This window comes from Rhinolophus sinicus, chromosome 17 (assembly GCF_057876585.1).
Source record: "Rhinolophus sinicus isolate RSI-liver-muscle chromosome 17, RSI-T2T, whole genome shotgun sequence".
In the NCBI taxonomy this organism is placed as follows: domain Eukaryota; kingdom Metazoa; phylum Chordata; class Mammalia; order Chiroptera; family Rhinolophidae; genus Rhinolophus; species Rhinolophus sinicus.
The window spans coordinates 20,398,042-20,411,521 of record NC_142517.1 but is presented as its reverse complement, the minus strand read 5'-3'; positions in this window follow the sequence as shown (position 1 = coordinate 20,411,521).

Here is a 13,480-nt window from a genome sequence, read left to right as displayed (position 1 = left end):
CAATAGAAAGGGGCACTCCACACCAGGCCAGGTCACACAGGGAGCACCAGTTTTTGTCAGGAGATAGAAGGAGGGAGGGAAAAAAATGGCCCAGAGTCTTTATTGTGTTTTCCAGAAGAAAAGCAAGGCAGGGCAGGGAAATGTAGTACTCCTCATCTGAATAAAGTTGGTGGGCTTTTTCAGCTATACATGGTCATGCTCTCTAGCTGTCTGATGCATTGCCCTGAGTTGATTTGGGATAGGGAGATATTGGCTTGGTGTGAGTTAGAGAAAAGAAGTGGTTGGGAGCATGGATTCAGGATTGATTGGTTTGTATATATATATATAAAAAGGCTTGTTTTCAAGGAAGATGTTTATTATCATATGAATTAGCTAGTGCTGGGAGGAGCAGTTAGTCTCTCCCAGGCCAGGTAGACCTCTAACATGTCAAAACATCATAATGTAAAGGAGACTGAAAAAAAAAAAAAAAAAAAAAAAAAATCTCCAAACAAAATAATTGTTAATAGTTGACATTTATCAAAACCATAGGTTAATCATATGTGTTTGCTCATTTAATTTCCATATAGCACTGTGAAAAAACAAAACAAAACTCATTCATTTCAACACTCATATATAAGTTCACATTCAAAATCACACAGTTAATGATTGGTGGAGCTTGGATTTCAATTCACCCTCACTCCTGAGCTCGAGTTCTTAACTAGGACTCTGTTCATTATTTTCCAAGAATTCAAACTTTTAAATCTGACACTTTTAAAATAATAGAGGAAAATGGTTACACAATAAAGTACATTAAAACAATATTTTACTAAGAAAAATAGTTTAAAAAAATTTTTTGCACTGAAAAGTTAGCTCTGAAGAAATGAAAAAGACAATCAATGTACCTAAAAGAAGATAGATTGAAGCACTAGAAATTAAGTGACTATTTCTTTGCCCCAACCTGGATCAGTTTTTAAACTATAAAGCAAGATTTAATATCAATGGTAAATTTTTACTACGGACACTATATAGTTTCTATTATACATTATAGAAGAAAATCACTACCACTGGCTGCTAATCTCTGAGGCTCTCCCCTGCTCCAGTGCAGTATGAAATGTTCTTTGAAGCAATATCATGACCAGATCAAAAAGTACAGCAGAAACCTCAGGTACTGAAGTTTTCTGCTTTTGAACCAGAACATGACATATTTTTTTCTAACTATGAAGCATCTGATCCAGGGCATATGAGTAGACTGCCCAGATTTTCTTTCTCATGCTCCCTCTGGGTATTAGCTTTGAAAGTTACCTGGAGACAAAAAAAGCTGTGTGCTGCAGTGGAAACAATATGATTATCACCTTAAAAAGTGCATTTGAAGACTTGTTCCATCCCTTGAGCCACAGTCATTTGGCCTGGTTATTCAATATACCTGAGCCTCTGTTTCCACAGTTATAAAGGACACGTGTATTGGGGCTGAGAGCAGGAAGAACATCCCTTATGTGGAAAGTTAGAAGCATTAAAGAATTAACCTATATAAGCTAACTGGCACATAGTAAGGACTCCAAAAAAATATGAGCTTCCTGTTGGAATCTTTCTCCAACAGGTAGGTCATGCCTGCAAACCTTACATCCTATCCCCTGGTTGGTCATTCACTGAATTATCAAAATGCTCTCTAATGTTCTCATGAGTCTCTTTCCTTCTGCCCTCTTTTCCCCTTGCTTCTATTCTATTTTACTCATCCTCCAACATATTGATATAATTTCAAGCCTTTACTACCCCTCGGAACCTTCTGAAAAAATAAACACAGAGATTGGATGTTGATTATTACTTCCGGTGGAAACCTCTCAGTCAGTTGGTCAGGACATTCAAGAGATTTACAGCTCACATCATAAGCACCCCAGGGTGGTCAGTTTCTTCTCCTAGCCCTATCCTTCCTCTTCTCCAGCATCTTTTCTATAGTCACTCCTGCTGATGGAGCCTCTTGGACAAAGACTGCTGGAATAATAATGACCTCAAGGTTGTATTTACATTCTCTATTGCTAATCTAAGGGTCATCTTGAGAACCTGGATATCTAAGAAGTTGTTTCAATTGTGTATTGAATCACTGTAAGCCAACTCCATTTTGTATATTGTTAACATTAATTTTGAAAATAAATATTAAGTTGCAGCAGATATATGCAACTTATAATGATTTTAGTAATTTCACCCAAGGAATATGCATGTAACTATAAAGACTGTGTATCTATGAGGTATGACAATTAAGATTGTGAATTTATTGCAACAATGTTGCTAAACTTATTTGATGTCAGAGGGATTATTCATTGTGAATTTGTAACAACTGGACAAACAGTTATCCAAGTCTAATATATGAAAAGGCTGAGTTAAAAAGTTAGATGACCTGAACTTTTCACCAAAAATTCATGGCTCTTGCATCACGACAATGCACCAGCTCACACAGCACTATCTATGAAGGAGTTTTAAGCCAGTAAACAAATAACTATATTGGAATACCCTCCCTTCTCACCTGATCTGGCTTTCATTGACTTCTTTCTTTACCTGAAGATAAAGAAAATATTGAAAGGAAAATATTTTGATGACATTCAGGACATCACGGGTAATACAATGACAGCTCTGATGACAAGCATCGATGTCGATTCTGTCTCTTTAATTTTTGTGCTGTGGGTATCTTGCCAGGGACACTGACACACTTCCTCTTAGAAGCTAGCTCAGGAGTAGGGGAAGCTGAAAAGGAATAGAGGGGAAGGTGGAACAGTTCCAAGCCTAGCTGATACCCCAGAGCAATCAGGGGAGCCAATAGATAAGCAATATGTGGAGGTGCACAAGAGCTTTTCTACATTTCTGAGAGTAAATAACCAATATTACTGCTGCTTCACTTCTTGTGGTCCACCCTAACTACAAACACAGAGAGCAGGGAATTCTGAGAAACAGCTTTGTGACACCTCACAAAGCTGTCTGAACCAGTATCCCCAAAGCACCCCTTGGGCACCCTTCTAATTCTTACCCTACCCAAAGATAACTACTATCCTAACTTCTAATGCCATAAATTAACAAAGATGGTCCCCTCCGTACAATGGTTCAACTTACAATTTTTCAACTTTATCATGGTGTGAAAGTGATAGGCGTTAAGAAGAAACCATACTTTGAATCTTAATGTTCTCCCAGTCTAGCGATATGCAATACGACACTGTCTCACGATGCTGGTCAGTGGCAGGGAGCCACAGGTCCCAGTCAGGCACATGTCACAAGGGTAAACAACGGACCCTCTGCAATGTACTGTGTTGCCAGCACTTTTTGCATTGTATTGTGTTCTGAGCACATTTAAAGTGGGCTCGGCTAAGCTATGATTGATTTTCGGTAGGTCAAGTGCATTGCATTTTCCACCTAGGCTAGTTCAAATTTACGATGGGTTTATTGGGATATAATCCCATCATAAACCAAAGAGCATCTGCAGTGCCATTATTTTTGGAATTTAAATAAATGGAATCATGCAGTATAAACTCTTTTGTATCTAGTTTCTTTTACTCAACGATATGTTTATTACATTCATAGAGATTATTGCCTTTAGTTGCCATTAGTGTTTTCTCACTGCTACATAGAATTGCATAGTGTGAATATGCCACGCTTGATTTATTCTTTCTACTATTGAAGGACATTGATGGGTAAGCTCCAGTTTGGACCTATTTTGAATAATGACTCAATTAATGTGTTTTTTCAGTGAGCATGTATATACATTTCTGTCAAGTTAATACCTAGGAGAGGAAACACAAGATCATATGGTATGCATATACACAGCTTCAGTGGATACTGCCAAATGATTTCCAAAAATAATGTACAAATTCAAATTAGGGTGCCAATTATTCCATATCCTTGCCAAGATTTAGTGGCATCTGTCTTCGTATTTTTAGTCATTTTTGTGGATATGTAATGATAGTATGTCCTTGCAGTTCTAATTTCTATTTCCATAATGACTGCATTAGATATATTTTCATGATTCATTGGCCACTGTGATAGTCTATATTTTTTTAATTAAAGTTTATTGCGGTGACCATTGTTAGTAAAGTTACATAGATTTCAGGTGTACAATTTTGTAATACATTATCTATATATCACATTGTGTATTCACCACCTACAGCTGATATTCTATTTTGAAGTGCCTGTTCAAACATTTTGCCTTTTTGAGTGAAGTATCTTAGTGTATTTTTCTTTATGTATACATACATACATATATATATATATGTATATATATATAAATTTTTATATTTATACATATAAATATATATGTTTGAGATTATGAGTCATTTGGTGAATATATATATACATATGTGTGTGTGTGTATATATATATATATATATATATATACACACACACACATATGTACATATATATATATATGGAGGGAGAGAGAGAGAGAGAGAGAGAGAGAGAGAGAGAGAGAGAGCCAAAAAATGTATACACATTTTAAGAAAGGGAAACTATTAAAATTGTAATACTCAATATATACCAATAACAAAAGATGAACACAAGTTACGTTTGACTTCTGAAATTACAAGAGGTGCTCAGAGTAGTTACCATCAGCGTCCAGACACTTCTGATTACGGTGAACTACTGCTTGAGCAACATTGACCAAAGTGTCCACTTGTATTCATTTTTTGGCACTCCTCGTGTGTGTGTGTTTTTATACACACACACACACACACATATATATATATACATATATATATATATATATATATATATATATATATATATATATATATAAATATATATTATATAGATACATGTCATCCACCGTTGGGTTGCGTATTTGTCCCCTTAATAAACATGCATGACATTTTGATTTACATAGCAAGAAACTGTAAGTGATATATGAGTTTGAACACTTATACCATAATTAATGGGAAAGTAGTTCAAAATGCCTTAATCAGATATATTAAAGAAACTTTTTGTTAATCTAGACAGAGACATTTAAATTTATGCATCCATGAAATTAATATAGCTCATATAATTAAAATATATTTATAAAAATAATTTAGAATATATTAAATATGCCCAATATTATGGTTAAATGACTGCCTTAATATGCAGAGTTAAAGTAGAGCCTTAAATCATTTTTAAACAGTAGTAATGCTTTTGCTAGAAACAATTAGGTAACTTTGTAAAATTAAAAATACTATTTTGAGTGGATCCTAATTATAAAATATAGTGTCACATGATAGAATTAAAAATATATATATATGCAATTAGTCTTTTAACATAGATAAAACCACTCTAGGTTATTGATGGGGAAACCAAAGTAACATTTCAATCTGCTTCTATTGATCCAAGCTTTTACTGTTTGGTTTTTTTTTTTTCACTCATGAATTTTACAATCCTATTCTCTCTCTTTCCCCATCCCTTCATCACCCATTCTCCTGTTTAGGTAAAAAGTATCTTGAGATTTCTCCTGGCCTAAAGGAAAAGCCATTACCAAAGCAAGCTTCATCACCCACTTAGCATAAAACTTTATTAGCTTTAACACTGCACAGGGCCAATAGCCCAGGGTGGTTCCCTCCAATCCAGCCTATGAATATCTCGTGACTTAGGCACTTTCCCTTCCACTAATACAATAAAGCTGACTGCTCAAAAAAGCTGGCTTTTGTTTCTTTTCTTTTCTTTTTTTTTTTTTTTTTTTTTTTTTTTTTCTGTTTAAAGATGATATCCATGATCTAATTGTCATTCCTTTGCCTTTAATTTAGTACTTGAGGACAGAAATAAGAATGTAGATAGTTTCTTATGGCTACTTTCCTGTGGGTTGAGTGTTTTGAATGTGTTTTAAGCATGAATCTAATGCATTTCCTCAAGGACTTAATTCCTGCCCAGTGTGGTTTACTGTTTGAGACTAAGAGAATTGCTTCAGAATAAAAATTATCTTTCTGACATAAAACAATAATACTAAAGTTTCCTATCTGCGATGAGAGCAGTAAAGAAATGATACCAAAATAGTCCTCTTGGTGAAGACCATATCCATCAACCAAACTGATTTATTAATATTCCTATTTGCATGATTAGGAAATTTTAAAGTGACTTGGATAACAAAATTTATTGTAAAGAGTTTAATAAATTCAAAAATCTGCCCAAGTTATGTTGAGCCAAATGGAGTAACTGCTGATTACGCTGACACATATATTGCTGCCAGGTTAGGACACCACGTATGTCCATAATTTGGGTACAATTTGGGTAGATTGTTTGCCAAAGTATCGTTTGCCCGCTAAAACTGTCAATTGGTATATTCTACTCCCCAATACAGCTCAATCTTAGAGTGCCACAAGGCTTCAAAGAAGCAGAATCTCCAAACCCCAAAGGGTATGTGACCCCTCAGCACCATGCTGAACAAACCCCTTGAGCTCACTCAAGTTTCCTGCCACTTGGAGTCACTTCATTCACATTTCTATGTGTCATTGTCAAAAGAGCAAAACAAACTCTAATGTACTGGTCAGATGACAGTATCTACTTCCCAGCACACCTAGGTAACTGTATTAGCATCGGAACACCTTTATTCATGCTACACTTCCATCTGCTTGGTAGCTTCCATCCTGTGAGCTTCAAACAAAGATTAGTAATCATGAAAAAAGTGATAGCTCCAACTCACTACCAGTCAGTTAAGTCTTAAAGGGGTGCTGTTTCATAGGTATTTTCCAGATTATCCAGATGTAGTGTTTAGGCAGAGCCTAAAATCAGCAAGAATCTACTCTCTCTATTTGCCAGAAAAAATATGAGTAGGTCAGTTGCTCTCTCCCAGTATCAGCCATTTGTTGAGTCTGTACCTGAGATAAATATCTGAGTATTTTTATTTTTTTAAAAGATATTCTGTGTGTAAAAACATGATGATCTGTGTGTAAAAACATGATTTTTTTCTCTGGCATGATGATCCTGAGACAAATACCTGAGTATTTATCTTATTTTATTCTGTGTGTAAAAAACTACTATATTTTTCCCTGGCATGATGATCCAGTTATGCATCCTCTTTCCATTGCCCATCATATTCCCTCTGTTTCTCATTCTAATTGTTTTAATCCATATCTTAATTCCCCTAGGGGGGAATAAATGTCAGATACATTCAGTACACCGTCATGTTGCTCACATCAACACTTTTTACTTTACCTAAATTTCAAGTGTGATATCCTAGAAATTGATAGGTAAAAATTACAAAACTATTCCTAATACTTAGTGATAGGGTCATGTCATAATTAGCTCTACTTTAGCAATATAGGTTAAATTTAGGTTCACCTTCAAGGTTCTATTTATAATTTCTGGAATCAAATTCTGTAGTATAGTTATCATGTCATATAAACTATGTCTTCACTACTGGCACTAGAAAATAAAGGTCTTGCCCCGTAACAACCAGAAAGAGGAAATTAAAAAAAAAAAAGAAAATGAGATAAGAAAGATATGGATAGTCGTATGTGATTAATCATCTCCCACCCCCTCATGCCTACCTCCCAATTCTAGGAACAGATCCAATGGGACACACCTCATGTGCAACCCAACACATACTGATTTTTTCAGGCATCCTTTTGAGCTCCTTTCCTCTTCTGTGACAAGTAACAGACGTTTTATTTACATATTCCAATTTTTAACAGAATACCACTCCATTGGTGATAAGGAATGTGGTATGTCCTTATACGGCATTTTATGCCGAATTTTCTTGTTAGTGGCAAAAAAGGAAAGAAAGGAAAGGAAGGGGCAGGAAAGGGAAGGGAAGGGGAGGGAAGGGAAGTTAAGGAAAAGAAAGGAAAGGAAACGAAAGGAAGAAAGAAGGAAGGAAGGAAGGAAGGAAGGAAGGAAGGAAGGAAGGAAGGGAGGAAGGGAGGAAGGGAGGAAGGGAGGAAGGGAGGAAGGGAGGAAGGGAGGAAGGGAGGAAGGGAGGAAGGAAAGAAAAACTGCCAACCTAGAATATACAACCTATAAGTGAAGATATTTTCAGAGACACAAAACTGAAAGTAGTCATCTCTAGTAAACTGTCATAAACTGTCATGTCTAGTAAACTGTCATTTTTAACAAAAATCTATAAGCTCAAAAAAATATCAGATAGAAACCCAGGAATAAATACCTGAAAGCGTAAATAAAGTAAATATAAATGATCTATGTATTGTTTTCAGTTGTTTCCAACCAAAGATGAGGACAATTTTGTCTCCCTTCCCCTAGAGGACATTTGATAATGTATAGAAACATTTTGTATTGTCACAGCTGGGACAGAAAAGGCGGGTGCTCCTGGCATCTAGTGGATAGGGACCAGGGATGATGCTAACCACCCTACAATGCCCAGGACAGCCTTCCCCCCAACAAAGAATCATCCAGCCCAAAATGAGGTTGAGAAACCCATATATATCTATATAGCTATAAACATATAGCTATATAGACATATAGCTATATAATTAAATCTCCTTAAAAACTATTAGTTATTGAAAGCAAGTAGATGTGCATTTCATATGTATACACACTTCTTGGTGACATCTCCCCAAGCTCCTGTGTTTGGTCTTCAGTCTTGGTCATTTAGAAGCTTCTCCATGTTTGGAATAGGCCCTTGCAAGTCAATTGTCTTCCGTGAAGCAGATCCTATAACATTTTCCACCACTTTTTTTGTTGTTGTTGTTGTTCTTCAAGGTTGTAGTTATAATGAAACGGGACATGCTTGACTGGTGAGCAATTACTGTCACTGAGTTTTCTACCTTCATAGTCCTTAATCGCTATTATTTTTGTTTCCAGGTTAATCATTTGACATGGCATGTTACTGGCAACATTAGCAGTAGATTTTATACATTTAGAGGCTATAATAAACAAAACAACACAAGATTAAATCAGCAATAAGAGAAAATGATGCAATCAAGAGATGAGATATATGCAACTGCTGCCAGAGTAACATGGCATACTGTTCTACAGAAAATATTTTTATAAATAGAAAGAGTACACTGTAAAATAATAATAAAATGTGTAATATAGTAAATACATAAACCAGTAACACAGTTAATTATATTATCAAGTATTATGTACAGTACAAAATTGTATATGCTATACTTGTATATGACTGGCAGGGCAGGTTTGTTTACAGCACCACCACAAACACGTGATTAATGCATTGTGCATGACATTATGACACCTACAATGTCACTAGGTGACAGGAAGTTTTCAGCTTCGTTATAATCTTATGAAACCGCCATTGTATATGTGGTCTGTTGTAGACGAAAACATTATTATGCAGTGCAGGACTATACTTTCCCTTTGCAATGAATAAAGTAAACACAAAGTTGGTAAGGATATGGAAGATTTGGGCAACACTTTCAATCAACTTGACTTAATGAACGTATATGGAAGACTGAGCCCAAGAAAAGAAGAATACACATCCTTCTTAAGTGGGTGAATATCTTAGGAGGTATGGAGTAACAGAGGACAATAGAAAGAAGGAGGTTAAGAGTGTTTTATAAAAATCTAGAGTTCATTAGAGTTTCAACATTCTCCTGGTAAAGATACATCTTTCAAATCTTTTGGAAGAATGAAGTTAAATTCTTGGGATTATATTAGGGCGCTGTATCAGAAGACCTGCATATCAATGAAATATGGCATGAAGTGAAATAAGTTACGGAAGTGGATGGGAGCATATGTTTGAGATATTTAGAAAATATTTAGAAAAGTTGATGTAAATGTGTAATAATTCATTAACAAAGTTGACTTAAATGATCTCTAACGATGAGGGCTAAGAAATCCCATGAATTTGGCAAAAGTGATCAGCACTGTGTTTTGTTAAATGATGCTCATTGTCCATGATCATAGAAAGGTTATGATGGATTTTACTCACTTTTCAGATTGATAAGACATGCACATTTTTTAAAAACAGAAAAAAAAAAAACACCACAACACCAATAAAAGTAGATATACAAATCATGAATAAAGATGCACAAATTCATGAATGAATGAATGATCTTTATATTTAAATAAAAATTTCAACTCTAGAATTTCAGCATGCTTGTTTTTATTATTCCAGACCTATGAACATAAAATCATTATATATTACTTTTGAATATCTTGCTAAGTAAAAAGGTAATTTTTTATGTCTTCAACAAAGAACAGTAGAGGTCTTATGCATGCTCAGTAAGCATTTGTTGATCGATTATGTTTTCTCAATATTTACACTAAAATTTGGAATTTATGGTTTTTATTAAGGCAGCAATCATTAAAATAATTATGACATTGCTAATTTAAGACAGCAGTTTACCTAATCAGTTTTGAAGAAATGCATAAAGTACTTGGAAAACACAATAAATAAACTCTCTAACAATGTAAATGTTTTTTAAAAAAAGAGTCATCATGGAATGGCAACATTTAATTTTATTAATTGCATTATAGCCATGACAAATCAAATTACAGTTTCTGTAGAGTATTAAATTTTCCACTCTTTGATATCAGAGATAAATCAGGTCTTAAAACTTAATTCGTGGAAATAAGAGAATTTTTGAGGTCAATTATTTTTCAATTATAATAAAGATTTGAAGAAACAGAAAAGGTAGAGCAAATTTCCCTACTGTTCTTTGCTGAAAACATACCTCAATAATAAAGAGATATTTTATCACACATTGTTTTGTACATACATCTCTCATGACTGTTATCTGTCATCCTCAAAACTATTACTTATACAAATTTGGCTTATAAACACATAAATCAGGGGTAAAGCAAACACATTCATGTCACATATTGACATGTGTAAACTATGCCTTGTTTATGTGTATTTTATAGTAGCCTTCTAAAAGATGTCTTTACCTAGTCATAGAAACAGGGTAATAAACCTGGAAGAAATTTTAGACATTATACAACCTAATCATTTCCTGTTAATTTTTTGAACAGAGGAAAATGAGTTTCTAAAGACGATAAGGTACTGACTAAGGTCAGGAAGTAAATCCAGAACAGAGCAAGGAATCATATGCAAATGTTAAAAAATGACTAACCTCTTTTGTGTTGGGTAAAAAGCTGTGTACATTTTCTGGGCATGCATGACTGATTTTCAGTCACGGTAACTCTGCCATAAAATGCAACAACATTGTCAGCACCAAGTTGTTACTGATTTCACGTAGCATGTTTATAACAATTCGTTAATAATTTCTTTCCATTATAAATTTATAATATAATTAAACACTGATAGTCATTATCAGGACTACACACATGGTATATGCCTTTCCACTAGTAAAGTCAGCATCTGAGCTGTACCAGTGATAAAAGGGGAAAGAACAAACAAAGTGAAGAGCTGACATCCATGTGCTGCTGAAAATATTACATTAGAGAGCTGGCTGGATATCTGCAAGTTACAGACCCACGAGTAGAATGCTGCTTCTGAGTGAAAGCAGCAGCTGGTTGAGCAATAGTGGACAAAGAAAATAATGAATGAAATCAGGGTTTGATGTAGAGTGGAATGTGGGGAACAGACATTTTAGTTCTTTTGTGGAAGGTTTTATTTCCTCCCAGAATTTCAAAGACAGTAAAAAGAAAAACTGCTTCGGAATGCTATGTATACTTTTCTGTCCTGTCCACGAAGTTGCCTGCTTTACTTTTTTCTCTCATTTATTTCCTGTGAGATTCAGCCCCACCTCATAGTTTTTTGGACAGTACCCAAGTAGATGCATTTAGTTATTCTGAAAAGCCAAATTTGTAGGAAATGGGGAAAAGATACCATTTACTTTGCTTTTCTCATTTCATCCGCAAAATACAAAGAAAATATTTGGGTAAATATTACTTATTTTACTCAAAGGATATTTTTCTAAGAAATTATAAGTAATCATTTTGCAATTGTAACTGCTCTGTGTAATTATTTATAATAATTTTAATGATATGCAATAATGAAAAAAACAGAATTAATTTCAAAATGTTTAAATTTGAGTTTATACTTCAGTCATTATCTTAGATGGAAATTCAGATACACTAGAAAAGATGAGGTCCTTCACTATTTGACATCCTATTATTTAACAATTTCTAACAAATCCTTCTATAAAAGGAAAATGCTCGTTATGCAAGAGGGTACTAACAAACTTGTTTCATATGTATCCATTTTCCTAGCACTTCAAAGGTCATTGTCAAAAATCTTTAATAAAGGGCATAAAATAATCTGAAGGTGCTATCAAAGTTTTTCACTTCTTTTATTTCAAGGAACAGTTTAATTAGTCTATTTTAGGCTACATGATATGTTATCAGCCCAGTAGTCCCAAAATTACAATCTGATTTTGATCACAATATGACAACATATTGTAACAAAACAGAGGCTCCAGGAAAAGTGCAAGAAACACGAGGTCCACATATATATGAACTTATTCAAAGAGCATCACCATCAGTAGGCCTGGACTTTGACAGCACAGGGCATATCATATTCAGAAAGGACATTAGTACAAAGTTAAGTCAGTGGAATGCAATTCATGTCCCATTCAAATGTTAAAATTTTATCAAGTAGTTTTAGCACTTGAAATATGGATTTCTGGAAATATTTAATCATCCAGTAATCTGTATTTTAATGGTATTTATCATACTGAGATTTAACCTTTGTTTCAAAGTGTCTCAAAATTTATAATCTGATATCGGAGCCAATATTTACCAAAGAAAACAGATTGATAGAAAGTTGCAGATTAGAACTTGCATTATTAAATCTGCTTGTCCAGAAGTACGTAAAACACTAATACATATTTTACATCCATTCACAGAAAAATTTTCTAAAATTATGTTTTTTTTTGATGTCTCAAAACTTCATGGGTGTTCCAGGAACAACTATATATAAGAAACAATGTAATAGTGTGTAAGTAAAGGAAAGAAAATAAGACTGCACAAGTTTGAATGTATCTACAAATGGATTGAAGCGACCATGGTTAGGAAAATCCCTCCTGAAGTATTTCATGCACTTCTTGACAATTGCTATGCATATAAAATATTGTCTCTCGGTGCAAAATCCCACCATAACCTTCCCAGAAAGAGGCAGGAAGTTTTGGTCTCTTAATTTACCCAACAACTACCCCATTTTAAATCTTTTCTGTTCTTTTAAGAAAGAAAAAATGTTTTAAATGGTAGAGGGTTGGAGGTTCAGGCTAGATTTGGAAAGGAAGTTAAGTGGATATTTTCCTCATTGATCTGTCATCACAACTGTAAAAATAGTTCTGTTGCAGTTTTATATATACATACAATTGATTCAAAGATACTGTGTTTTCCTGTATAAAAATATGGTGTCAGTCTTTCCAACTGGGTAAGTCTGTTACCCAGGAAAGACATTTCTTTTCATTGCCAGACTCCACTTTCCTATTGTGTAAAAGATGGATGAATTACTTGAATAATAATTACAATTGGAAGGTTTTCCAGCTGGCATTATATATAAACATAGCCAATTTTTAGAACTATGGATATCTTTCCAAAAACAGGTCAATTTTATCATGACCATGAAGACACAAAGACATTTTTTAAATGAGATTATTTTCAGTTGGAACTC